This window comes from Monodelphis domestica, chromosome 8 (genome assembly GCF_027887165.1).
Source record: "Monodelphis domestica isolate mMonDom1 chromosome 8, mMonDom1.pri, whole genome shotgun sequence".
Lineage (NCBI taxonomy): Eukaryota > Metazoa > Chordata > Mammalia > Didelphimorphia > Didelphidae > Monodelphis > Monodelphis domestica.
The window spans coordinates 217,989,996-218,016,201 of record NC_077234.1 but is presented as its reverse complement, the minus strand read 5'-3'; the positions used below and the strand labels follow the sequence as shown (position 1 = coordinate 218,016,201).

The window sequence follows — 26,206 nt, the reverse complement described above, 5'->3', positions numbered from 1 at the left end:
CACTTTGTGACCCCATTTGGGGCTTGGCAAAGATCCTGGAGTGGTTCGCCATTTCCTTCTCCAGCTCGTTTGACAGATGAGGAAACTGAGGCAAGCAGGGTGAAGTGACTCACTCAGGGCCATACGCTAAGGTCAGATTTGAATTCAGGGAGATGAGTCTTCTTGGCTCTATCCATTGAGCCCCCCAGCTGCCACTCTTTCCATTAGATTCAATTGTGAACAAACAGAAATTGTAGAAACTTCACAAAAGGCAGTAACGATTACTTCGTCTTCCCCTGGAATTTGATCGTGCCACAGTAGACAGTGATGATACAGTTGATGAGATCTCGCCAGAAAAGCTCAGAGATTTGACCAGGCCATGGACTATCCGTGCCCTGCCTGGCCCAGGAACCAACCCCACGCAGCAGTTCCAGGATCGGCAGCAATGACGGGACTCACTGGTCTCAACTTCCCTCTAACCCTTTCCAGCAACAGAATTTGCCTCGAGTGCCATAACTCCCATTTATGGTTGTAGCTGTGACTGAGAGTCACATCTTAGTCTTTTAAACATGATCATCTTTTGGCTATTGAAAGTCTAGTCTACTGGGGAGTCTACGATTCAGCCACTGCTCAAGATACCTTGTAACTGACCTATAAAAATGGTGAGACGAGACTAGGCCCTTCACTAACCCTCTAAATCAGGAATTCGTCATCTTTTTTGTGGCCATGGGCTCCTTTGACAGTCTATTCAAGCCTATGGACTCCATCGCAGAATTATACATATATATATATATATATATATTTTTAACCCTTACCTTCTGCCTTGGAATCAATAGTGTGTTTTGGTTCCAAGACAGAAGAGTGATAAGGGCTAGGCAATGGGGGTTAAGTAACTTGCTTAAGGGTCACAGAGCTAGGAAGTGTCTGAAGCCAGATTTGAATCTGGGACCTTCTGTTTGAGGCCTGGCTCTCAAGCCACTGAGCTACCCAGCTGCCCCCAAAATAATACTTTTTTTTTAAACCCTTACCTTCTGTCTAGGAGTCAATAAGGCAGAAGAGTGGTAAGGGCTAGGCAATGGGGGTCAAGTGACTTGCCCAGGGTCACACAGCTGGGAACTGTCTGAGGCCAGATTTGAACCTAGGACCTCCCGTCTCTAGGGCTGGTTCTCAATCCACTGAGCTACCCAGCTGCCCCCCCCAAATAATACTTTTAAAGGCATAGCATACACAAAGTTATAAGGAAAACCAATTTTAATAAAACAAAGTTGTCAAAATATTTTTATTTCTTTATTACCAATTACATACTATTGTAATTTCATTACAAATTTCCACATAAGTTTTCCCAAGTTAGATGATTGAATTTATCCCCCTCCCTCCCTTCCCTTCCCTCTTCCAGTGCTGGCAGGAAATTTGATCTGGGTTATACATGTATTATCATGTAAAACATAGTTCATTTTTGTAAGTGAGTAATCTGATTGAATGTCAAAATATTTTTTAAAAGCCCAAGTTCATAGCACGGGAGGTCCTGAGTTCAAAACTGGCCTCTGACTCTTCTCAGCCGGGTGACCCTGGGCAAGTCACTTAACCCTCACTGACTGCCTAGCCCTTACCACTCTTTCTGCCTTTTGGAACGAATTCACTGTATTGAGTCTAAGAAGGAAGGTCAGGATTATTTTTTTTAATCAAGTTCATGGACCCCAGGTGAAGAACCTCTGCTCTAGATAAGGGATCCAGAAATTAAATAGCTTCAAACTGGTAGCAATAACTTGACTGGCATCTATGAATAGAATTCACATTTTAAAACAATATAATTAACATCTAAAAGAAAAAAATCTTCATTCTGGGGTTGAGAAATCCCTTTAATATTAAATATAGAAGCCAAGAAAGGAATTATTATTGGACATCCCTCTCAGGCTATGGTCCCTGGCAATGGAAATGATAGAAATCTCTGGCTCTATGACGATAGGTGGAAGTTCAAATTTTGCTCCCCAAGGAAGGTCTTTCCTATTGTCAAGCTGGTCTCTGCTGGTATCCTCCTTGTGCAGTTCCACCTGTTGAACTATATTCAGATCGCAGCCATCCTGGGACCACAAAGACAGCTGGGTAAGATCAGGTGTGGACACAGCATGGACTCTTTATTTAATTCAGGTACCTCCCTGGGGACCTTTTGAAAGGGGAAGTCCTTCTATCCTCATGAAGCACCTTTGGAAATCAACCCACTGAACAGCTTCCTCATTAAGGTTTATGGCTTGCTTTCAGCTGAGCTTTTTCTGGCCACTGAGGGAAGGAAGAGAGGCTCAGCAGAAGGGGTTCAATCAGCTGGGACTTGCACAGATTATCCATTTCCCCAGCTTCTCCACTCTGCTTGTCACAGAAGAAGGCACTTGTTGATGGAGTGCCCTTTGTCAAAGGAAGCTTTCTGAACCTCAGTTTTCTCCTGAAGTACATGGTTCAGATCAGCAGCCGTTTTTAGTGTGCCAACCAACCCTACAGCAACCCAAATAAGCCTGGCCACCTGTGGCCATTTAGCCTTTAACCCATGTAGTCAGGCTCACACCTACAACCAAACCAAACCAAACCAAACAAACCAAACCATCCAATCCTGGGAAAGTTTAAAACCCTTGAGTAGTTCCGTAAAAGCAAGTTTGGGGGCAGCTGAGTGGTTCAGTGGACAGAGAGCCGGGCCTCAAGACCGGAGGTCCTAGGTTCAAATCTGCCCTGAGACTTCTTAATTTTGTAACTCTGGGCAAGTACTTCACCCCCATTGCCTAGCCCTTACAGCTCTTCTGCTTTAGAATCAACATACAGTAGTGATTCTAAGATGGAAGGTGAGGGTTTAAAAATTAAAAAGTAAACCCAGTAGCTATGGCCCCAGACCCATAAGTTGGAGTTGAAATATCAACTAGTTGACAGTTCTCCAAGAGTCTTCCCGTATCCCAACTAACATGAATCAAGACCATTTCCCATCACTCCAATCAAAGTTCCTTGCTCCCTTCCCACAGTGCCTAATCCTACTGGACAAGAACCCTATAAAAACCCACCAGACCCATCCTTTTTGGGTGGTCCATTCCTTTCATTTTTATTTCTTTCTTTGTTTGTTTTAAACCCTTACCTCCTGCCTTAGAAGCAATACCATGTATTGGTTCCAAAGCAGAAAAGTGGTAAGGGATAGGTAATGGGGGTAAAGGGAATTGCCCAGGACCACACATTTAGGAAGTGTCTGAGACTGGATTTCAACCCAGGACCTCCAATCTCTAGCTAGGCCTGGCTCTCAATCCACTGAGTCACCACTCTAGGCCTTTTCACTGACTATCTCCCATGCCCAAAGTCCACTTTCTCCTTGCTTTTTGTCTTCATTCAAAATAAATCACCACTTCTCTATGAGGACTTTCCAGATTCCCTAATTACTAGTGACTGTCCATCCTCCTCCAACTACCTTATGGTTAACTGCCTTGGATTTCTTTTGTTTTTTTTTTTGTGTGTGTGTCTATGTGCAAAGGTGAATGCTTCCACAGACACTTCTAGTAATGAAATCACAGAAACTTATTTGCTACCAATCAATAAGCAGAGTCAAGTAGGGATTAAGGAATTTTCCTATAATCTTATCACAATGTGTGGACAAACTCTAAATCAACCTGAAAGACTCATAACACTTTGGGCCATTGGATGAAGGCATACGATGCCACATAGGAGAAACATCTTGGGCTACAGACAAAGAGAGTAGCAAGTCCAATTTTGAGCTCAAAAACATCAGATTTTCTGCTGCAGTCAAGCTCTTGGAAAGCATTCTCTCCTCTTCTTCCTCTTTCCATCTTCCCTCTATCCCTCTTTTCCCCTCTCCCTTCCTTCATTCCCAACCTCCCCCCTTCTCTCTCTCTCTCTCCCTTCCTCCTTTCTCCTTCCACCTTACCCCTTTAGTGGAAATGTTATCAGAGAGACCTGGACCATTAGCCAACAATGTATCTAGAGGACAAACTAAGGACAAATATAAGTACAGAAAAAAGGACAGGGCAGCTAGGTAGATACTTTCTAGTTGTAGAGCAGGGGAGGAAGGGAGAAAGGGAAGGAAGTTAGGGGAGCAGGGGAGCAGGGGAGGAAGGGAGAAAGGGAGGAAACATAGTTACCCTATGGAGGAAGTAATTTTAAGAAGTATGAGACTTTACACCAGAGAGAAAAGCTGTCTATAGACTCTAGAAAGCACCAGCTCTCAGAGTCTAGAAGAGAGTTACACTTAAGGGGCACTTCATTAGCAGTCTATGAAAGAAAAAAAAGGACTTTTCGCCTTGGAGAGATGTTAGTTACTCATGTCATTTCTATTCCCATAACTGCAGCCAACAAAAATCTGTGGTTTCTATTACTGCTGTCAACATTTGCTTTGGGATTCACTATGTCTCATTCATCACTTACATTATGGCTCTTTCCAAATGGAATATCTAAAGCCGACTTTTACTGAGTTATGGTAGAGTTGTAGTTTGAGATTATTCCCTTTTTTCCCTGATCCATAACTTCAATTTCCATACAAAGTGACTCAATTAACACTTACATTTATCCTGAGAACAATTTATCATTAGATTTTTTAGAGAATCATAAGTGGTCTGCCACTAAGGAAAGAAACACTTAAATACTTTCTGCAAGAATCAGCTTAAGTATCACCCCAGCAGCTCAAGCATTCCCTTCCAAAACTACCTTCTGTCTCTTTTGTTCCTAAGTTGTTTATAGCTGCGTATCTCCATTAGAATGTAAGCTCCTTGAGAGCAAGGACTGTTTCACTTTTGTCTTTGTATTCCCAGAACCTGGATTCACTTTTCTTCCCTTGTTCTCCAATTCGTCAGTGTCATCATCTTTCCAATATTTCACGTTAGAAATCCTCTTTTACTCTTTCCTTCCCCTGGATCCAATAGATTGTAAGCTGTCTGAAGCAATGCACCACTTTTTTATTCCTCTGTAATGCCTTATCATTGGACAATCAAAACAGTGTCTACCCCAGGAAAAAAACAAAACTATAAATCCTAAAGATCCTCAGTAAAATGGCTAACATTTCATAAGTATGGTTAATATGAACTACAAATCAGTAGAGCTGCATTTTTGATAGTATGATTAGATTGCTCCCCCACCCCCCAATTAATCAATGCTGGGAATGAATCCATATATACACAATGTTACAAAATCTTATTGTTTTTCTCTTCAAACCTCTCTTGGATTTCCCTTATCCCCATTCCTCTCTGTTTCCACTTCAAAAACCAAATATTGACCCTTCTTCTCTTGGGTTTGTCTGACTGAAATAGCTTCCCAAATTGCCTACCTCTACCTTTCCCCCTTAATTAATTATCTCAGCATATTGACAAGCTGACCTTTCTGAAATGTTATTTTCTCTACTCAACAGTTTGCAATGGCTCCCTATTCTTTTGCTTGGTTTTTCAAGGCCCTCTAGAATTTGGTGATAACCTGTCTAATCTAATTTCCCATTTTTCTTTAATCCGGGCTGGTTTCCTCAGTAGCCCCAACATAAACTATGCTGATATCTAACCTCATTTTTTTTTATCCTTTACCTTCTATCTTGGAATCAATACTGTGTATTGGTTCCAAGGCAGAAGAGTGGTAAGGGCTAGGCAATGGGGGACAAGTGACTTGCCCAGGGTCACACAGCTAGGCAATGTCTGAGGCCAGATTTGAACCCAGGACCTCCCATCTCTAAGCGTGCCTCTCAATCCACAGAGCCACCCAGCTGCCCCCTCATTTGTTTTTTTTTTCTGCCTAGAATGCCATTCCTTGACTCTCTTCAAATATTTCTTTCTTCAAAGTCCAATTCAAAGCCCCACCTTCTCATTAAAGATCATTATAGTAATGTGCTTTTCTAAGCACTGAAGTTATACAGCTGGAAGAGACTTCAGAAATCCAGTACAACGTGTTCACTTAAAAAAAAAAAAACAGAGCTCAATAAAGACATCTAAATACCTCATAATTTAGTGATTAAAAAATAACTACAAACCTCTTCTTTGCAAAGATGTGGATCTATAGATATAGAATTCCGTATATTCTGTCAGAGTAGGATGATAGTATGATTAGTTTTGCTAAACTGTTTTTCCTTTGGTACAAAGGAGGACTCATTAGGTAGACATTGGGAAATGAATGATCTATTCACATAAAAAGATGATATGATTTTTTTTTTGGAAATAATTAATGAGATTGTTTCTTCAACTAAACTGTGAGTTTCTTGGCATCTAGGTCCTTGACTTCTATACTGTCTATAGCACCTTGCACAGTGTGGGAAACGAAACTATTTTATTGATAGTTGACTCACAAACCTTAAAGAAAAATAAAATGATAGCTTCTATGCAAAAAAACAAAAACAATTAGCCTCATCTCAAAAAGAAATGAACAAGTGAATGAATATGCTACTCTTCCCAAGCAATATTCTTGCTTGCTCAACATTTTATCCTTAAAAGCAACAATGAAATTTTTTTTAGTGGGATTAATAAGTCTTTTCAAAACAAGTTTCCAAATACTAATTTTCAAAGGCACATATCTAACGAATAGCTGAATAGCACATTAATTTGCATGTCATTTACAAAGGTCTTCACAGATGTTATGGTAATAATATTGGCACAATCTATTCAGGCAATTTTCAAAATATTGGTATTTCTACCTTGAAGTTATGATTTGTTAATAACTCTGTTCTCTCTTCCTCCATATCCAGATATTAGCATTGATCCATCTCAAAATCATGTGCAGAGATGGCACAGAGTAGGAACGCACAGAATCAGAGCTGGAAGGAACCCTCTCCTCAAGGTCATCTAGCTCAATCCATCCCAGAAGAGGAATCTCACTTATGTACATCCCTTTGGTGGAAAACTTTCAGAAACGGGAGCCTACAAACTCCGGAGTCAATCCATTTTACTCAGTTTCAAGTGTTTCCTTACATTGAGACCTTCTGCAACCTACGAACTCACTACTTCTAGGTTTGCCCCTTGAAGACAAACAGAACAAATGCCATCACTTTGCCACATAACTGCTCTTCAGATTCTTGAAAGAGAAGAAGTCAGGGTACATATGCTAGTTGTATGACACCTACCCTGCACTCCCTATTCCCTCATCAAACCAAAGGAAAAGTTAAAGGAGTTAATGAGAGTGAATACCTGAAATCTTAGTTCTGGCATCTTGAGCACAGGCACAGATTAAGGAATACTAACTCATAATAACAGGAATGTATCCACTTTGCTTGCCATTCACATTACTCTTCATACTGGGTCTTCTATGTTGTTGAATATAAAATAAATAATAATTATACAAAACACTATGGTTTGTTGTGTTTAGTGCCAGGCAAAACCTCTACAAATGCCAACAGTCTGCCAATGATGTCTTCTTAGTGGCTAAGAGCGAAGTGAAAGATATAAATTCTACTCTTAGCAACTAATACGTGGTTTATTTTAGATGAAGAGGTAAAACTGTTCTGGAGCAAAAGGTCACTGACAAAACACTATTCCACAACCTTAGTACATCATACTAGATTCTGCACAGTTGTTGCTTTATCAAAGGAACTAGAAAGAACCAAACAACCTATCATTTGAAAGTACCTGCAAAGAACCAAGTGTATTTATTCAACTTTTGTAATTAGTGGTAAGATTAAGTGGTACCAGAAAATATTCCATGACTGGGGACATGGTCCTCTTTCTGCCAAAACTTAGAGGGAACTAAATTGGGAAGGGAAAAAAACCTAATAAAAGCACCATCTATAATACTGAAGCATCTTTGTGCTATTTAATAAACATTTTTTTCCTTTCAGACTCAGAAGCAGCAGATTAATAAATGTGCAAATAAAAGCTCCATAGACAATCAGCTAGTCAAGTTCTACTCCCTCCCCCAATAAGACAACTTTTAAAATGCAAAGACCAACACAATTCCATGAGAACTTAGTCAATATTTATAAAATCGGGCTAGTGGTTGAAGAAAGAAAGGAAGAATAAAAAAGGAAGAAGTGTCCAGGCTGATGGAAAAGTTAGGTTGATAACAGTGAATTTACAACTCCTTAGAGGCTCAGAATTATTAGTTTCAAGAGATGGAGTTTGAAGCTAACGAGTTCCCTTGAAAACCTCCAGTGCAAATTCACAGGTGATATCTATCTATCCATCTATTTACACACACACACACACACACACATATATACATACACATATATACATATGCACGTGCAGATACATGTGCATGTATGTGTATATGTTTATATAACACGTTACACATAACATTGGGTGACTATTAAGAGTATTTGTTATGGATACATATGCATAACACACGTATGCTTGTAGATATACACACATCGATATATATCCATCTATGTGTATAGAAGTATGCTGTTATATAAAATATTGTCTATGCATATTTTATATAAAAACATGTTATATAGAGAATTTACACATACCCACATATGCACTAGTTTCCCAATACTCATTTTCAAAGATTAATTTGAATGTAAATTACAAAAAGTTTCCAGAGATGTTATGGCTCACAGTCCTGAGGGGGCAAATAGATCCTAGAATTCTTCATTCTATAAGCTATGAAAGAGAAGAGGTAATTGGGGTGGGGGGTGGGGGCATCAGGACTATTTTTCTCTCCACAGAACTTGGTATCCAAGGTCCTAGCTGCTACAAAGGGATGCTTCCAATCACCGCATCCACTTCCCAGGCTTCCTTAGGGGAAGGCAAGACCAGGTGTTTGCACTTTCCCTTTCCACGCCCTCCTAGGTGCTGATGTCTTAAAACCTTGGAGAGGTGGTGAAAGAGGGAGGGAAGAAGAGGAAGATTAACCATGGAGAAAGGAGCTGGAAAGGTGAGTTGGAAGAAGCCTCTGGCTCCGTGCCACTTAGGCTCGCACCGACTAAATGTTAAATGCCTGAAGGGTGGAGACTGGCAGCTGGTGAGGTGCGTCCGGGCCACCGAGAGCTCCAGGCATCTCTCTTGGCGAGACGGTCCCGGGAATGTTCCCAGTGCAGGAGGGTGGGAGGCAAGAGGCACTACATAGACCCCGCGCCCAAGGGAACGTGTATGTGTAAGTATGTGTGCGAGTGTGTTGTAATTGTAAGTGTGAGTGCGTGAGTGGCGCGTGAGTGAGGGGGACAGACCCCCGCAGCTGCAAGAGATGACTGGAGCCTCACGCGCACCCCACCCCCGCATTTGCTAGGTGGACCAGGTAGTAGGAGACCAAGCAAGCCCCGTGCTCCGGAGCCCCACGAATGGACCTGGCAAGGAACAAGACCCACACGGGGCAACAAGCAAACCGTTAAGCAAAAAGTTCCTCGGTTCCGTGGCCCGCCGCCTGCCTGCCTGCCTGCCTGCCTGCCTCGCCACGGCTCGCCTCACCTGGTCAATCAATGCCGCCGCCGCCGCCGCCGCCGCCGCCGCCGCCGCCGCCGCCGCCGCCGCCGCCGCCGCCGCCGCCGCCGCCGCCGCCGCCGCCGCCGCCGCCGCCGCCGCCGCCGCCGCCGCCGCCGCCGCCGCCGCCGCCGCCGCCCGCTGAGTAGTGGGTAGCGGATCCTAAAGAGGCCGCCCCATTTATTTCCCGGGCTCCGCCCATCCCGGCCTTGAAGGTGCACGCCTCCAACTCAAGATTCTCGGGGGAATGAGGCGGAGCTTTGTTATTCCCTGCTCCCAACCTCCCCCCTCCCTTACCCCTGCCAGGTGGCGCTTATTTAGGATTTGAGACGGGCTCAGTCCACCTGGCCAATCAAGCTCCGCCCACTCCCACCCTAGCCAAGGCTCTAGAGTGCTTTCATCCCCGCCCCCTTCAACTCCGCCTTAATCCGCCTGCTTCAGAAAGAGAACTGGGCTAAGGGAGGAGAAAGTGGAAGAGGCGGGCAACAGTCTGCCAATTCTTGTGCCTCACTAACTTCCTCGCGCTAGAAAAGGACCCGCCGAAAGGGGTAATCCGTTTATTGTAATGTTTGCTCTCAGTAGGCCGCCCCATTTATTTCCCGGGCTCCGCCCATCCCGGCCGTCAAGTGGCACGCCTCCAACTCAAGATTCTCGGGGGAATGAGGCGGAGCTTTGTTATTCCCTGCTCCCAACCTCCCCCTCCCTTACCCCTGCCAGGTGGCGCTTATTTAGGATTTGAGACGGGCTCAGTCCACCTGGCCAATCAAGCTCCGCCCACTCCCATCCTAGCCAAGGCTCTAGAGTGCTTTCATCCCCGCCCCCTTCAACTCCGCCTTAATCCGCGTGCTTCAGAAAGAGAACTGGGCTAAGGGAGGAGAAAGTGGAAGAGGCTGGCAACAGTCTGCCAGTTCTTGTGCCTCACTAACTTCCTCGCGCTAGAAAAGGACCCGCCGAAAGGGGTAATCCGTTTATTGTAATGTTTGCTCTCAGTAGGCCGCCCCATTTATTTCCCGGGCTCCGCCCATCCCGGCCGTCAAGTGGCACGCCTCCAACTCAAGATTCTCGGGGGAATGAGGCGGAGGTTTGTTATTCCCTGCTCCCAACCTCCCCCCTCCCTTACCCCTGCCAGGTGGCGCTTATTTAGGATTTGAGACGGGCTCAGTCCACCTGGCCAATCAAGCTCCGCCCACTCCCATCCTAGCCAAGGCTCTAGAGTGCTTTCATCCCCGCCCCCTTTAACTCCGCCTTAATCCGCGTGCCTGAACCCTTGGTGTTCAGAAAGAGAACTGGGCTAGGGGAGGAGAAAGTGGAAGAGGCTGGCAACAGTCTGCCAGTTCTTGTGCCTCACTAACTTCCTCGGGCTAGAAAAGGACCCGCCCAAAGAGGTAAGCCGTTTATTGTAATGTTTGCTCTCAGTTGCATCCACTGCTAGTTTAGAAACACCTATTGCAGTTGAAAAAAAATGATAAAAATCAACTCGAATGGGACAAGATCCCGTCTGAGAAATAGTAATGTTAACTGGAGAGATGCAGATACCGGGTGATTACTAAAGCCAGGGATTAACTTGCCCCTTTCAGTAATGAGCACTAAATCCAGTGACCTTTTTTTCAGTCTTTCTGCAGAATTTGACACTGTTGTTTATCCCCACCCCATCCTTGAAATTCTCTCTAGTATCCACACTACACTCTTCTCATTCTTCTGTTTCTCCAGCTGCTGGCACTTTCTTTTTTTAAATAATATTTTATTTGATCATTTCCAAACATGATTCATTAAAGACAAAGATCATTTTCTTTTCCTGCCCCCCCCCCATAGCTGAGGCGTGATTCCACTGGGTGTCACATGTGTTCTTGATTCGAACCCATTTCCATGTCGTTGGTATTTGCATTAGGGTGTTCATTTAGAGTCTCTCCTCAATCATGTCCCCTCAACCCCTGTAGTCAGGCAGTTGCTTTTCCTCGGTGTTTCCACTCCCATAGTTCATCCTTTGCTTATGAATAGTGGTTTTTTCTCCTAGATCCCTGCAGATTGATTTAGCTCTTCATAAATTTGAGTCATTAAACCTCTGTCAGAGGTTTCTATGAAGATTTTTTTTTTCCCAATTTGTTGTTTCCCTTCTGATTTTAGTTACATTGGTTTTGTTTGGACAAAAGCTTTTTAATTTGATGTAGTCAAAATTATTTATTTTACATTTTGTGATTCTTTCTAAGTCTTGCTTGGTTTTAAAGCCTTCCCACCCCCCACCCCCCCCAGGTCTGACATGTATACTATTCTGTGTTTACCCAATTTACTTATGGTTTCGTTTCCTTCTTTATGTTTAAGGCATTCACCCATTTTGAATTTATCTTGGTGTAGGATGTGAGGTGTTGATCTATTCCTAATCTCTCCCATACTGTCTTCCAATTTTCCCAGCAGTTTTTTTCGAATAGTGGATTTTTGTCCCAAATGCTGGGATCTTTGGGTTTATCGTATACTGTCTTGCTGAGGTCGCTTTCCCCCAGTCTATTCCACTGATCTTCCTTTTCTGTTTCTTAGCCAGTACCGAATTGTTTTGATGACTGCTGCTTTGTAATATAGTTTAAGGTCTGGGACTGCAAGGCCCCCATCATATGTGGTTTTTTTTTTCATTATTTCCCTGGAAATCCTTGATCTTTTGTTATTCCAAATGAATTTTGTTATGGTTTTGTTCTAAATCAGTAAAGAAATGTTTCGGGAGTTCAATGGGTATGGCACTAAATAGATAAATAAGTTTGGGTAGGATGGTCATTTTTATTATATTGGCTCGTCCTATCCATGAGCAGTTAATGTGTTTCCAGTTGTTCAAGTCTAGTTTTAGTTGTGTGGAGAGTGTTTTGTAGTTGTGTTCCTATAGTTCCTGTGTTTGTCTCGGGAGATAGATTCCTAGGTATTTTATTTTGTCTAAGGTGATTTTTGAATGGGATGTCTCTTTCTAGTTTTTGCTGCTGAGCTGTGTTGGAGATATAGAGAAATGCTGATGACTTATGTGGGTTTATTTCATCTCCTGCAACTTTGCTAAAGTTGTTGATTATTTCAGTTAGCTTTTTGGCTGAATCTCTAGGATTCTTTAGGTAGACCATCATGTCATCTGCAAAGAGTGATAACTTGGTCTCCTCCTTGCCTATTTTGATGCCTTCGATTTCTTTTTCTTCTCTAATTGCTACTGCTAGTGTTTCTAGTACAATGTCAAATAGTAGAGGTGATAATGGGCATCCTTGTTTCACTCCTGATCTTATTGGGCATGCATCTAGTTTATCCCCATTGCAGATGATATTAGCTGATGGTTTTCGATATATACTGTTTATTATTTTTAGGAACGACCCTTCTATTCCTATGCTTTCTAGTGTTTTTAATAGGAATGGGTGTTGTATTTTATCAAAGGCTTTTTCTGTGTCTATTGAGATGCTCCCACTTTCTTCAACGATTGTCTTCCTCCTTTTCCCATTGAACCGTTTATTCCTAAAAATGTAATCCTTGGCCAGCTGCTCTTTTATGTTCTCTCCCTCAGAACACTTATAGCTTCAACTATCTACTTTGTGTTATTTACTGACTTTCCTGCTGCCTATCAAGCATTCCTATGTCATATATATATATGTATAGAAAATATTCCCTACTGATACTATCTCTCCCCCTCTCACCCAAGCTAGAAAAGGCAATCCTCATTGCCTTCACAGCTTCCCTTCTCTCTCACTTGTCTTTCCTAAGCGATCTGACTTCCTATTTGAGAATTAGTCAAAAGGACCTTACTTTTTTTTTTTCATTTGAAAGTTGCATCCCACCTGTTTGAGTACAAATGCTTTAGATTCTTTGGTTGGGATGAAATCAAACCAGATCAATAATCCATCTGCCAAATGGTTTATTGGGCTGTGGCCACTCCCGAAGTCACAAACTTTTTGAGCCACAGGTGAGAGTTGAGTGCCAAGTGGACACCAAAGGTGGATGAGCAGCCCTAAAAAAGGTTTGGCAGGCCCTTTCACCAGAGGGGCTAGTCCTCCTTGCACATCCATACACTCCAAACCAGATTGAGGGGAACTGAGGGGCCACAAACCCTTAAATGTGTTAGGGGCTCTCAACCCCAAGTATGTGAAGATTGCCCCCAATAGAATGGGCAGATGAGAACAATTTGTTCCAGTGGCCATGAAGGCAGCTACAGCAGGCTCTGTAGAATTATTAGAATTTAGACATTGAAGATGTCACGGTCCTCCATGGCATCCCAAGCTAAACTTTTGTCTTGCTTCTGGACTTCAGTAACTCCGGAAGAGAGGATGAAGCTGACAATTTTGTGCATCTTTGCCTCACTTGAATCCAATTCATGTACAAGTCGAGACATCACCCTGTGATGTCATTGGTCCTTTTTGACAATGAAGGACAATGAACCAGATCGGTAACCAACAATTAGAGGCTTGCCTAGTCCCCTCCAAGGTTATAAGACTCTCCTAGTCTCCTCCCATCAGGTCTACTTCAGAGTGCAGAATCAGTCACACTACTGGGGACAAGCAACATATTCTCTAATATTCAGTTTTCAAGACAAATCCAACTAAGAGAGAGACTCTAGGACACAAGGTCTCTTGAAAGGGAGAAAAGGGCAAAGGAGTCCTTTCTACCTGCAGGCCACAGTGAGGTTTTGTTTCGATCATATCCACCTCTTTATGATCCCATTTGAGGTTTCCTTAGCAAAGCTACTGGAGTGGTTGACCAGTTCCTTCTCTAGCTCATTTGACAGATGAGGAAACTGAGGCAAACAGGGTACAGTGATTTGTCCAGAGACTGTGGGACTGAGATTTCCTTAGCTTTAGGTTGTACTGTAGGATCTTGTAGTGATGGAAATAGTACAAAGCATGAATTCTGCCTTTTATTGAAGAATCTTCATGTTTGTTTGTATTTGAGTTTGTTTCAGAGATTGCATTCATTGCTCCTATTTGCTTTGTATTAGCTTAAAACCTATGGCTTAGGTTACTATGAATATACTTTGTATAACCTCGTCTTACTTTGATATAAAAATGACTGTGGCACTGAGATTTCCCACGTTTTAGGTGTATTGTAGGTTTTTGTAGTGTTGGGTTATAGGACAGAGCATGAATTCTGCCTTTGGTTGAGGAGTCTTCATTGTTTGCTCGTATTTGAATTTGTTGCTTTTTTCACCCACAGTATTTTATTTGGTCATTTTTCAAACATCCCTCATTGGAAACAAAGGTCATTTTCTTTTCCTGACCCCTCCCACCACCCCTCCCATAGCCGATGCACGATTCCACTGGGTATCACATGTGTCCTTGATTCGAAGCCATTTCCATGTTGTTGGTGTTCATGTAGAGTCTCTCCTCAAGCATGCCCCCTCAACCCCTGTAGTCAAGCAGTTGCTTTTCCTCGGTGTTTTTACTCCCACACTTTGTCCTCTGCTTGTGGATAGTGTTTTTTCTCCTAGATGCCTGCAGAATGTTCAGGGACACTGCATTGACACCAATGGAGAAGTCCATTACCTTCGATTGTACCACAGTGTGTCAGTCTCTGTGTACAGTGTTTTCCTGGTTCTGCTCCTTTCGCTCTGCGTCACTTCCTGGAGGTTGTTCCAGTCTCCATGGAATTCCTCCACCTTATTATTTATTCCTTTTTGCACAATAGTATTCCATCACCACCAACATATACCACAATTTGTTCAGCCATTCTCCGATTGAAGGGCATCCCCTCGTTTTCCAATTTTTGGCCACCACAAAGAGCGCAGCTATGTACAAGTTCTTGTACAAGTCTTTTTCCTTAGTATCTCTTTGGGACACAAACCCAGCAGTGCTATGGCTGGATCAAATGCAGACAGTCTTCTATCGCCCTGTGGGCATAGTTCCAGATTGCCCTCCAGAATGGTTGGATCAAGTCACAACTCCACCAGCAATGAATTCATGTCTCAACTTTGCCACATCCCCTCCAGCATCCATTACTTTCCTTTGCTGGCCTGTTAGCCAATCTGATGGTGAGTTCTTTTGATTTGTATCGCTCTGATTATCAGAGATTTAGAGCAATTTTTCATGTGCTTATTATGTGCTATTGATTTCTTTGGCTGAAAACTGCCTGTTCATGTCCCTTGCCCATTTATCAATTGGAGAATGGCTTGATTTTCTTTTTCTTTGTACAATTGATTTAGCTCTTTATAAATCTGAGTAAATAGACCTTTGTCAGAAGTTTTGGTTCTGAAGATTTTTTTCTCAATTTCTTCCCTTCTCATTTTGGTCATATTGCATTTTTTGGTACAAAACCTTTTTAATTTGATGTACTCAAAATTGTTTATTTTTCCTTTTGTGACTCTTTCTATGTCTTGCTTGGTTTTAAAGTCTCTCCCTTCCCACAGGTCTGACATGTATACTCTTCTGAGTTCCCCTAATTTACTCCTACACCTAATGATACACCTCATTTATAGATTCCTTCTTTATGTTCAAGTCATTCACCCATTCTGAGTTCATCTTGGTGTAGGGTGTGAGGTGTTGATCCAAACCTAATCTCTCCCACAAGGTCTAGGGTCTTTGGGTTTGTCATAGACTGTCTTGCTGAGGTCACTTACCCCAAGTCTATTCCACTGATCCTCCTTTCTGTCTCTTAGCCATTGCCAAATTGTTTTGATGACCACTGCTTTCTAATAGAGTTTGAGATCTGGGACTGCAAGACCACCTTCCTTCGTATTTTTTTTTCATTATTTCCCTGGCTATCCCTGATCCCTTGTTCTTCTAAATGTCCTTTACGTTTGTTTTCTAAATCAGTAAAAAACTTTTTTTGGAAGATCAATGGGTATAACACTAACTAGATCAATAAGTTTGGGTAGGATGGTCATTTTTACTATATTGGCTCGTCCTACCCACGAGCAGTTGATGTTTTCCCACTTGCTCAAGTCTAGTTTTAGTTGTGTGGAGAGTGTTTTGTAGTTGTGTTCCTATAGTTCCTGTGTTTGTCTCGGGAGATAGATTCCTAGGTATTTTATTTTGTCTAAGGTGATTTTGAATGGGAGTTCTCTTTCTAGTTTTTGCTGCTGATCTATGTTGGAGATGTATAGAAATGCTGATGACTTATGCGGGTTTATTTGGTATCCTGCAACTTTGTTAAAGTTGTTGATTATTTCAATTAGCTTTTTGGTTGAATCTCTAGGATTCTTTAGGTAGACCATCATGTCATCTGCAAAGAGCGATAGCTTAGTCTCCTCCTTGCCTATTTTGATGCCTTCGATTTCTTTTTCTTCTCTCATTGCTCCTGCTAGTGTTTCTAGTACAATGTCAAATAGTAGAGGTGATAGTGGGCATCCTTGTTTCACTCCTGGTCTTATTGGGAAGGCTTCTAGTTTATCCCCATTGCAGATGATATGTACTGTTTATTATTTTTAGAAAATGCTATGCTATGCTTTCTAGTGTTTTGAAGAGGAATGGATGTTGTATTTAATCAATGGCTTTTTCTGCGTCTATTGAGACAACCATGTGATTTTTGTTGGTTTGCTTGTTGAGATGGTCAATTATGTGGATGGTTTTCCTAAAATTGAACCAGCCTTGCATTCCTGGTATAAATTCTACTGGATCATAGTGGAATCACTTGCTGGATTCCTTTTGCTCGGATCCTATTTAAGATTTTTGCATCTATATTCATTAGGGAGATTGGTCTGTAGTTTTCTTTCTCCGTTTTTGACCTGCCTGGCTTTCAAATCAATACCATGTTTGTGTCATGAAAGGAATTTGTTAGAACTCCCTCTTTGCTCATTCTGTCAAATACTTTGTATAGTATTGGGGTTAGCTGTTCTTCGAATGTTTGATAGAATTCACTTGTGAATCCATGAGGCCCTGGGGATTTTTTCTTAGGCAGTTCTTTGATGGCCTGTTGGATTTCTTTTTTCTGATACGGGATGGTTTAAGAATTCGATTTCTTCTCCTGTTAGTCTAGGCAATTTATATTTTTTGTAAATATTCATCGATATCGACTGGATTGGAATATTTCTGGCCATATAGTTGGGCAAAGTAGATTTTACTGATTGCCTTAATTTCCTCTTCATTGGAGGTGAGGTCCCGCTTTTCATCTATGAGGCTGTTACTTTGCTCTTCTTTCTTTCCTTTCCTTTTCTTAATTAGACTGACTAGTACTTTGTCTATTTTGCTTGTTTTTCAAAGACTAATTGTAGTCTTATTTATTAGTTCAATAGTTCTATTCCTTTCTTTTTTATTACTTTCTCCCTTAATTTTTAACATCATTAGTTTGGTTTTCTTTTGGGGGGGGTGTTTAATTTGTTCTCTCTCAAGTGTTTTTATTTGCATTTCCAATTCATTGATCTCTGCCCTCATTAATTGGCTATGTGCTGCTTTGTATTAGCGTAAATCCTGTAGTTAAGGTTAATATTAATATACTTTGTAAAATTGGGTCGTATTTTGGTATAAGAATGACTGTGGGACTGAGATTAGTTTAGCTTTCATTAGGTTTTTGTAGAGCGAGGGATAGGATAAAGTATGAATTTTGCCTTTTATTGAAGAGTCTTCATGTTTGTTTGTATTTGAGTTTGTTTCATCTAGAGTTTGAGTTCTTGTTCCTATTTGCTTTGTATTAGCTTAAAACCGATGGTTAAGGTTAATATTAATATGCTATGTATAACTGGGTCTTGCCATGATATAAGAAGGACTTTGGGACTGAGCATTCCTTATCTGTACGTGTATTGTAGGTTTTTGCAGTGCTGATATATGAATGACTGTGGGAATAAGATTTCCTTAGCTTTTGGTGTATTGTAGGCTTCTGTAGTGCTATGGATAGGATTCAGTATAAATTGTGCCTTTTATCGACGAGTCCTCTTCATTCATGTTGTTTGGTCTTTGAGCTTGTTTCTTCCTCTACATTTGAGACAGAGAAGGAGCTATTGCTCCTATTTGCTTCTTCTTAGTTTAAGACCTATGGTTAAGGTCAATATGAATGTACATAGAAGTATTGAGTCTTATTTTGTTTCGATTGTTCATGTTTGTCGGACTTGAGTTTGGTTGAGCGCGATAGTTACATTTGGGACGGAGATTGACTTATTGCTCCTATTTGTGGCCTCTTAGTTTGAAACCTATGGTTAAGGTTAATATGAATATACATTGAAGTATTGAGTCTTCTTTTGTTTCGATTGTTCATGTTTGTCGGACTTGAGTTTGGTTGAGCGCGATAGTTACATTTGGGACGGAGATTGACTTATTGCTCCTATTTGTGGCCTCTTAGTTTGAAACCTATGGTTAAGGTTAATATGAATATACATTGAAGTATTGAGTCTTCTTTTGTTTCGATTGTTCATGTTTGTCGGACTTGAGTTTGGTTGAGTGCGAAAGTTACATTTGGAAAGGCTATTCACTTATTGCTCCTATTTGCTGCGTCTTAGTTTGAAACCTATGGTTAAGGTTAATATGAATAAACTTTGAAGTATTGAGTCTTATTTTGTTTTCAGAATGATATCTTAAATGTTTTTTCTATTGCTAGGGATAGGATAAAGCAGGATTTCTGCTTTTTATCGTGGGTTGTTCATGTTTGTGGGACGGGAGATTGGTTTTGCGAGATAGTTACATTTGGGACGGAGAAGGAATATTGCTCCTATTTGCTTCCTCTTAGTTTAAAACCTATGGCTAAGGTTAATATGAATATACATTGAAATATTGAGTCTTTTGTTTTGACTGTTCATGTTTGTGGGACTTGAGTTTGGTTCAGCGAGATAGTGACATTTGGGACGGAGATTGACTTATTGCTCCTATTTGCTTCCTCTTAGTTTAAAACCTATGGTTAAGGTTAATACGAATATACATTGAAGTACTGAGTCTTATTTGTTTTGACTGTTCATGTTTGTGGGACTTGAGTTTGGTTGAGCGCGATAGTTACATTTGGGACGGAGATTGACTTATTGCTCCTATTTGTTGCCTCTTAGTTTAAAACCTATGGTTAAGGTTAATATGAATATACATTGAAGTATTGAGTCTTCTTTTGTTTCGATTGTTCATGTTTGGCGGATTTGAGTTTGGTTGAGCGCGATAGTTACATTTGAGACGGAGATTGACTTATTGCTCCTATTTGTTGCCTGTTAGTTTAAAACCTATGGTTAAGGTTAATATGAATATACATTGAAGTACTGAGTCTTATTTGTTTTGATTGTTCATGTTTGTCGGACTTGAGTTTGGTTGAGCGCGATAGTTACATTTGGGACGGAGATTGACTTATTGCTCCTATTTGTTGCCTCTTAGTTTAAAACCTATGGTTAAGGTTAATATGAATATACATTGAAGTATTGAGTCTTCTTTTGTTTCGATTGTTCATGTTTGTCGGATTTGAGTTTGGTTGAGCGCGATAGTTACATTTTGGACGGAGATGGACTTATTGTTCCTATTTGCTGCGTCTTAGTTTAAAATCTATGGTTAAGGTTAATATGAATAAACTTTGAAGTATTGAGTCTTATTTTGTTTTCAGAATGTTTTTCTATTGCTAGGGATAGGATAAAGCAGGATTTCTGCTTTTTATCGTGGATTGTTCATGTTAGTGGGACGGGAGATTGGTTTTGCGAGATAGTTACATTTGGGACGGAGATGGAATATTGCTCCTATTTGCTTCCTCTTAGTTTAAAACCTATGGCTAAGGTTAATATGAATATACATTGAAGTATTGAGTCTTTTGTTTTGACTGTTCATGTTTGTCAGACTTGAGTTTGGTTGAGCGCGATAGTTACATTTGGGACGGAGATTGACTTATTGCTCCTATTTGCTTTCTCTTAGTTTAAAACCTATGCTTAAGGTTAATATGAATATACATTTTTTTTTGTTTTGATTGTTCATGTTTGTCGGACGTGAGTTTGGTTCGGCGCGATAGTTACATTTGGGTTGGAGATTGATTTATTGCTCCTATTTGCTTTCTCTTAGTTTCAAATCTACGTTTTAGGTAAATCCAACTATACTTTGTTGAATTGTTCTTATTTTATTCTTAGAATGTTGTGGGACTGAGATTTCCCCAGCATTAGGTATATTGTAGCTGTTTGTATGGGTAGGGATATACTAAAGTGTTATTTCTATTTCGTATTGAAGAGTAATCCTGTTCGGATTTGCGTCTGTTTCATTGACAAAAAGTTACATTATGGACAGAGGTGGAGTGATTGCTCCTATTTGTTTTGTATTAGTTAAAAACCTATGTTTGATGTTAAAATTAATATACATTTAAGTATTGGTTCTTATTTTGGTTTCAAAATGATGTGGGACTGAGATTTCCCAAACTTTAGGTGTAGTGTTGGTTTTTGTAGTGATAAAGTATGATTTCTGCCTTTTATTGAAGAGTCTTCATGTCTGTTCGTATTTGAGTTGAGTTTGTTTCATCGAGATTGTTACATTTGGGACAGAGATTGAGTTATTGTTCCTACTTGCTTTCTATAGTTTAAAACCTACGGATGAAGTTAAAATGAACAAACTTGTTGAATTGGGTCATATTTTGGTCTCCGAATGATGTGAGACGGAGATTTCCAAAGCTTGAAGGGTATTGTAGCTTTTTGTAGTTCTAGATGTAGGCTAAAATAGGATTTCTGCGTTTTAGTGAGGAGTCATCATGTTGTCGGATTTGAGTTTGTTTCATCGCGATAGTTACATTTGGGACAGTGATTGACTTATTGCTCCTATTTGCTTTCTCTTCGTTTTCAACCTATGTTTTAGGTTACTATAACTACTCTTTGTTGACTCGTTCTTAGAATGTCGTGGGACTGCGATTTCCCAAGCATTAGGTGCTTTTTCTAGTGATAAGCTTCAGTGGGATTTCTGCTTTATATTGAAGAGTCTTCATGTTCGGATTTGCGTTTGTTTCATCGAGATCGTTTCATTCCGGACAGAGATGGAGTGACTGCTCCTATTTTCTTTCCATTAATCTAAAACCTATAGTTGAGGTTATTATTAATGTATTTTGTTGAATTTGGTCTTATTTGAATCTTAGAATGTCAGACTGAGATTTCTCCAGCTTGAGGTGTATTGTAGATTCTTTAGTGCTAGGTATCGGATAAAGTGTGCTTTTTGCCTTTCATTGAGGAGCCTTCATGTTTATTCTGATTTGAGTTTGTTTCATCGAGGTAGTTACATTTGGAACACAGATTGAGTTATTGTTCCTACTTGTTTCTATAGTTTAAAATCGACGGATGAAGGTAAAATTAACAAACTTGTTGAATTGGGTCATATTTTGGTCTCAAAGCTTGAAGGGTATTGTAGCTTTTTGTAGTTCTAGATGTGGGATAAAGTAGGATTTCTGCGTTTTAGTGAGGAGTCATCATGTTGGTCGGATTTGAGTTTGTTTCATCGCGATAGTTAAATTTGGGACAGATTTTCTTGTTGCTCCCATTTGCTTTCTATTAGTATAAAACCTATGGTTGAGGTTAATATTACTCTACGTTGTTGAATTGTTCTTACTTTGTTCGTAGAATGTTGTGGGACTGAGATTTCCCAAGCATTAGGTGTACTGTAGCTGTTTGTAACACTCGGGATAGGATAAAGTGTGATTCCTGCCTTTCATTGAAGAGTCTTCATGTTTGGTCTGATTTGAGTTTGTTTCATCGAGATAGTTACATTACGAACAGAGATGTAGTGATTGCTCCTATTTGTTTTCTATTAGTTATCCTATGTTTGAGCTTTGAAGTATTGGTTCTTATTTTGGTTTCAAATGATGTGGGACTGAGATTTCCCAAACTTTAGGTGTACGGTAGGTTTTTGTAGTGCTAGGGACAGGAAAAAGTATCAATTCTGCCTTTTATTGAAGGGTCTTCATATTTGTTCGTATTTGAGTTGAGTTTGTTTCATCGAGAGAGTTACATTTGGAACAGAGAGTGAAAAACCTACGGATGAAGTTAAAATGAACAAACTTGTTGAATTGGGTCATACTTTGTTCTCAGAAGGATGTGGGACTGAGATTTCCAAAGCTTGAAGGGTATTGTACCTATTTGTAGTTCTAGATGTAGGCTAAAATAGGATTTCTGCGTTTTAGTGAGGAGTCATCATGTTGGTCGGATTTGAGTTTGTTTCATCGCGATAGTTACATTTGGGGCAGTGATTGGCTTATTGCTCCTCTTTGCGTCCTCTTCGTTTTCAACCTATGTTTTAGGTTACTATAACTACTATTTGTTGACTTGTTCTTAGAATGTCGTGGGACTGCGATTTCCCAAGCATTAGGTGCTTTTTGTAGGGATAAGCTAAAGTGTGATTTCTGCTTTATATTGAAGAGTCTTCATGTTCGGATTTGCGTTTGTTTCATCGAGATCGTTTCATTCCGGACAGAGATGGAGTGACTGCTCCTATTTTCTTTCCATTAGTTTACAACCTCTGGTTGAGGTTAATAGAAGTATACTTTGTTGAATTGTTCTTACTTTGTTCGTAGAATGTTGAGACTGAGATTTCCCAAGCATTAGGTGTATTGTAGCTCTTTGTAACACTCGGGATAGGATAAAGTGTGGTTTCTGCCTTTCATTGAAGAGTATTCATATTTGTTCAGATTTGAGTTTGTTTCATCGAGATAGTTACATTACGGACAAAGATTGAGTTATTGCTCCTATTTGTTTCTATTCGTTAAAACCCTATGGTTAAGGTTAAGATTAATATACATGGAAGTATAGGGTCTTAGTTTGGTTTGAGAATGATGTGGGACTGAGATTTTCCCAACCTTTAGGTGTATTTTTCCCTTTATTGAAGAGTCTTCAAATTTTTCGGATTAGATTTTATTTCATCGAGATAGTTACATTTGGACAGAGATGGAGTTATTGCTCCTATTTGCTGTCTAGTATTTTAAACCTACGTTTGAGGTTAATATTAATATACATTGAAGTATTTGGTCTTATTTTGGTTTCAGCATGATGTGGTACCGAGATTTCCTACGCTTTCGCTGCATTGTAGGTTTTGAAGGGCAGGGAACGGATACAGTGTGAGTTTCCCCTTTTATTGAAGAGTCTTCATGTTTGTTCGGATTTGAGTTTGTTTCATTTGGGACAGAGATGGAGTTATTGCTCGTGTTTGCTTTCTATTTGTTTAAAGCCTATGGTTGATTTTATATTAATATACTTTGTTGAATTGGGTCTCAATTTGGTTTCAGAATGATGTGGGACTGAGACTTCCTAAGCTTTAGGTGTATTGTAGCTTTTTCTAAGTGTAGGGATAGAATAAAGTGTGATTTCAACCTTTAATTGCAGCGTCTTCATGTTTCGTCGTAGTTGAGGCTGTTTCATCGAGAGAGTTACATATGGAACAGAGTTGGAGTTCTTGGTCCAATTTTCCTTGTATTAGCTTTCCTTATCGTTGGGTCTAGTGTACGTTTTTGTAGTGCTGGAAATAATATCAAGTATGGATTCTGCCTTTCATTTCAGAGTCTTCATGTTTGTATTTGCGTCTGTTTCATTGAGATAGTTACATTTGGGACAGAGATTGATTTATTACTCCTATTTACTTTGTATTAGCCTAAAACCTATCACTGCGTCTTACTTTGTTCTTTAAGAATGACCCTGGCACTGAGCTTTCACAGGCTTTTGGTGTAGTATAGGTTTTTTTTTTTGTGCTGCGGATAGGATGAAGTATGAATTCTGCCTTTTATTGAAGAACCTTTATGATCATATTTGAATTAGTTTCATCGTGAGAGTTACATTTGGGACAGTGAGTTTTGGGTCCTAATTGCTTTGTATTAGTTTCATCCATTATAAATTTCAGTTCACTCTGCTAAAGATGGTGGTTCAGTGATGTAATCCTTTAAATCAGAATTCTTTGGGTTACCAATTAGCACCTGAAGTGATATCACCAGTATGTTTGTTTGACTTAAGTTAGTCAGAGAAGGTGGGCTGGTGTGTTGGATTTGAATTTGGAAGAAAGGGACTTTGATCTAAAGTCCAAAAAGCTTCAGTATGTGGCTTTGTAAAGCAAGAATGGAAGTTGGGTTCTGCTTTTTAAGCAGAGGGGTTTTTGGAGGAAGAAAGAGAGAGCATGCGCGCGCGCGCGAGAGAGAGAGAGAGAGAGAGAGAAGATGAAAGAACAGATAAATGTGCTGCTCTCATAATCAATCGGATCTTTAATTTAGGGATAATATATAAAATTAATGTATGTGTGGTGGGGAAAAAAATCACACATGATTCTTTAATTTCTCTGGACAGTTACCCTTGAAGTGATTCCTGCATGGCCTTGTCTTAGTCTTTCAGATGGCTTAGGTCCAGGAGATGATACAGCCCAGCTTTCTAATTACTATGGAGCTACTTAGTTCAGCACTCACGTTTTTTATTTTAGGTTTTGTGACTAAAGTGTGATATGTAAACTAGTGCCAAAATATGTAAGAACACCGGCTATAATGTAGACTCATAGGCCTTAAGGAATCCTTAGTGAGGGTAAATGATCAGAAAAGGCTTGTTTGAGGGGATGGAGATTTGGTTTTGGACTGCTGATAAGCAGACTTTCCCTCAGCTGGAATGGGTGAGAGTTGACTTTTAAAGCAAAAGAAGGCTTCTGGGATTTAATGGTGACAAAGCACACCAAAGACAGAGACTGTGCTGGAATGGTTACAGAGGTGTTTTCTGGGCTCACCTAGGAAATGGGCCTTTTCTAACCAGCTAGGCTAGTAATTACAATGATGGCATGAGGCGGTGATAGCTTTGACCTGCATGTGAAGGCACTCACTGTGTCTTTTGTGGCATGAGGAGAGAGTTTCCTTTTCTGGGCCTTCTTCCTTTGTGACAATTCCCATAATCAGCACATAATGCAAATTGTGACATTAAAGTTTCCATTTCCTCAAACAACCCTAATAATTGGAAATTCTCAAATTGTTAGGAACATACTTTGAGAAGTAGGTTCATAGCTGGCTTGTATTTGCAGCCTTAATTTTACCACAGTTGAAGTTTGGATCTGGAGCTTGGAAGTATAGCTCAAAGCTTTCTTGAATTACCCCCAAATGTGAGGTAAAGGAATCCATCTGTAAAATGTATTCCTTTACTCCAGTGTTGATAGATGTTGCAAAGGGATGTTCTTTAACAGAACCATCACATACCAGCTCTGCAAACAACTCAAGAATCCGATTTCCTAAAGGGAAAATTCCTGACAGAAGATGAATTCTTTTTGGCTAAGATACCCAAATGCAAATGTGTACTATTAATTGCTATTGTATTAATGTTCTGTTTCTATCGGCTGTTCTAGTTTTTGCCCCAGTCCTGGTTTCTGCACTTCTGTCTTCGGGGCTGGCTCTCCCCCTTTGTGACCTGTCTGCCCACTGGGGGAAGCTGTGGCTGGACACCCTTCAGATCTGCAAGCGGCTCTCCCCCGACCTGGGACCCCAGCATTCACTGAGGACACGCCCCTAGAGACCCTGTGTCTGCGGCCTTCTCCTCCCTGTTCAAGTTTTGGCTACTCCCCTGTGAGCTATGTGTTCGTAGGCATTTGTAAACTTGGCAACCAGTCCAGCCTGCAAGCCCTGGACATTGCCTAGAGCCAATCCCCCTCTCCTGACAACAGGAAGGGACAGATCTACACCCCTACTCACCACTGAGGGAGCTACAGAAGATCTGGACCTTCGCCCTTTTTCCCTTAGATATTTGGAGATGGGACAGCAAGGGGCACTGAACCAGGTGGGGCCTGAGATTCTGGCCCTCCTGGAGGCTGTGTGGTTCCCCTTTGGATGGCTGGGCCTGCCAGATGGCAGGACTCACTTACCAGAAGCAGTGGGGAGACAGCTAGCCAAAGGAATACATGACACCGCACATAGGAGAGGCACAAAACAGTGATATGCTGGACAGAGACTTTGACTTTCATAATATGCACCCAATCTGCAAAGATATCACTTAGAGATGTGAAACATGTGCATGGGTTCATCAAAAAGGGGGCACCAAAGGAACCAGAGGCACCCGG

General features: G+C 40.7%; 2 long non-coding RNA genes across 2 annotated transcripts in view; both read left to right on the top strand.

Annotated features, from left to right (window-relative positions):
* The window catches only part of LOC103094128 (uncharacterized), a 28,117-nt gene extending 20,846 nt beyond the window's left edge, over nucleotides 1–7,271 (top strand). The window contains exon 2 of the long non-coding RNA XR_008914203.1: nucleotides 6,677–7,271. This is a non-coding gene — a long non-coding RNA (uncharacterized LOC103094128). The remainder of the gene's footprint in view (nucleotides 1–6,676) is intronic.
* A 2,594-nt stretch (nucleotides 7,272–9,865) lies between these two features.
* LOC130455918 (uncharacterized) overlaps nucleotides 9,866–26,206 on the top strand; it is a 226,202-nt gene continuing 209,861 nt past the window's right edge. The window contains exon 1 of the long non-coding RNA XR_008914195.1: nucleotides 9,866–10,729. This is a non-coding gene — a long non-coding RNA (uncharacterized LOC130455918). The remainder of the gene's footprint in view (nucleotides 10,730–26,206) is intronic.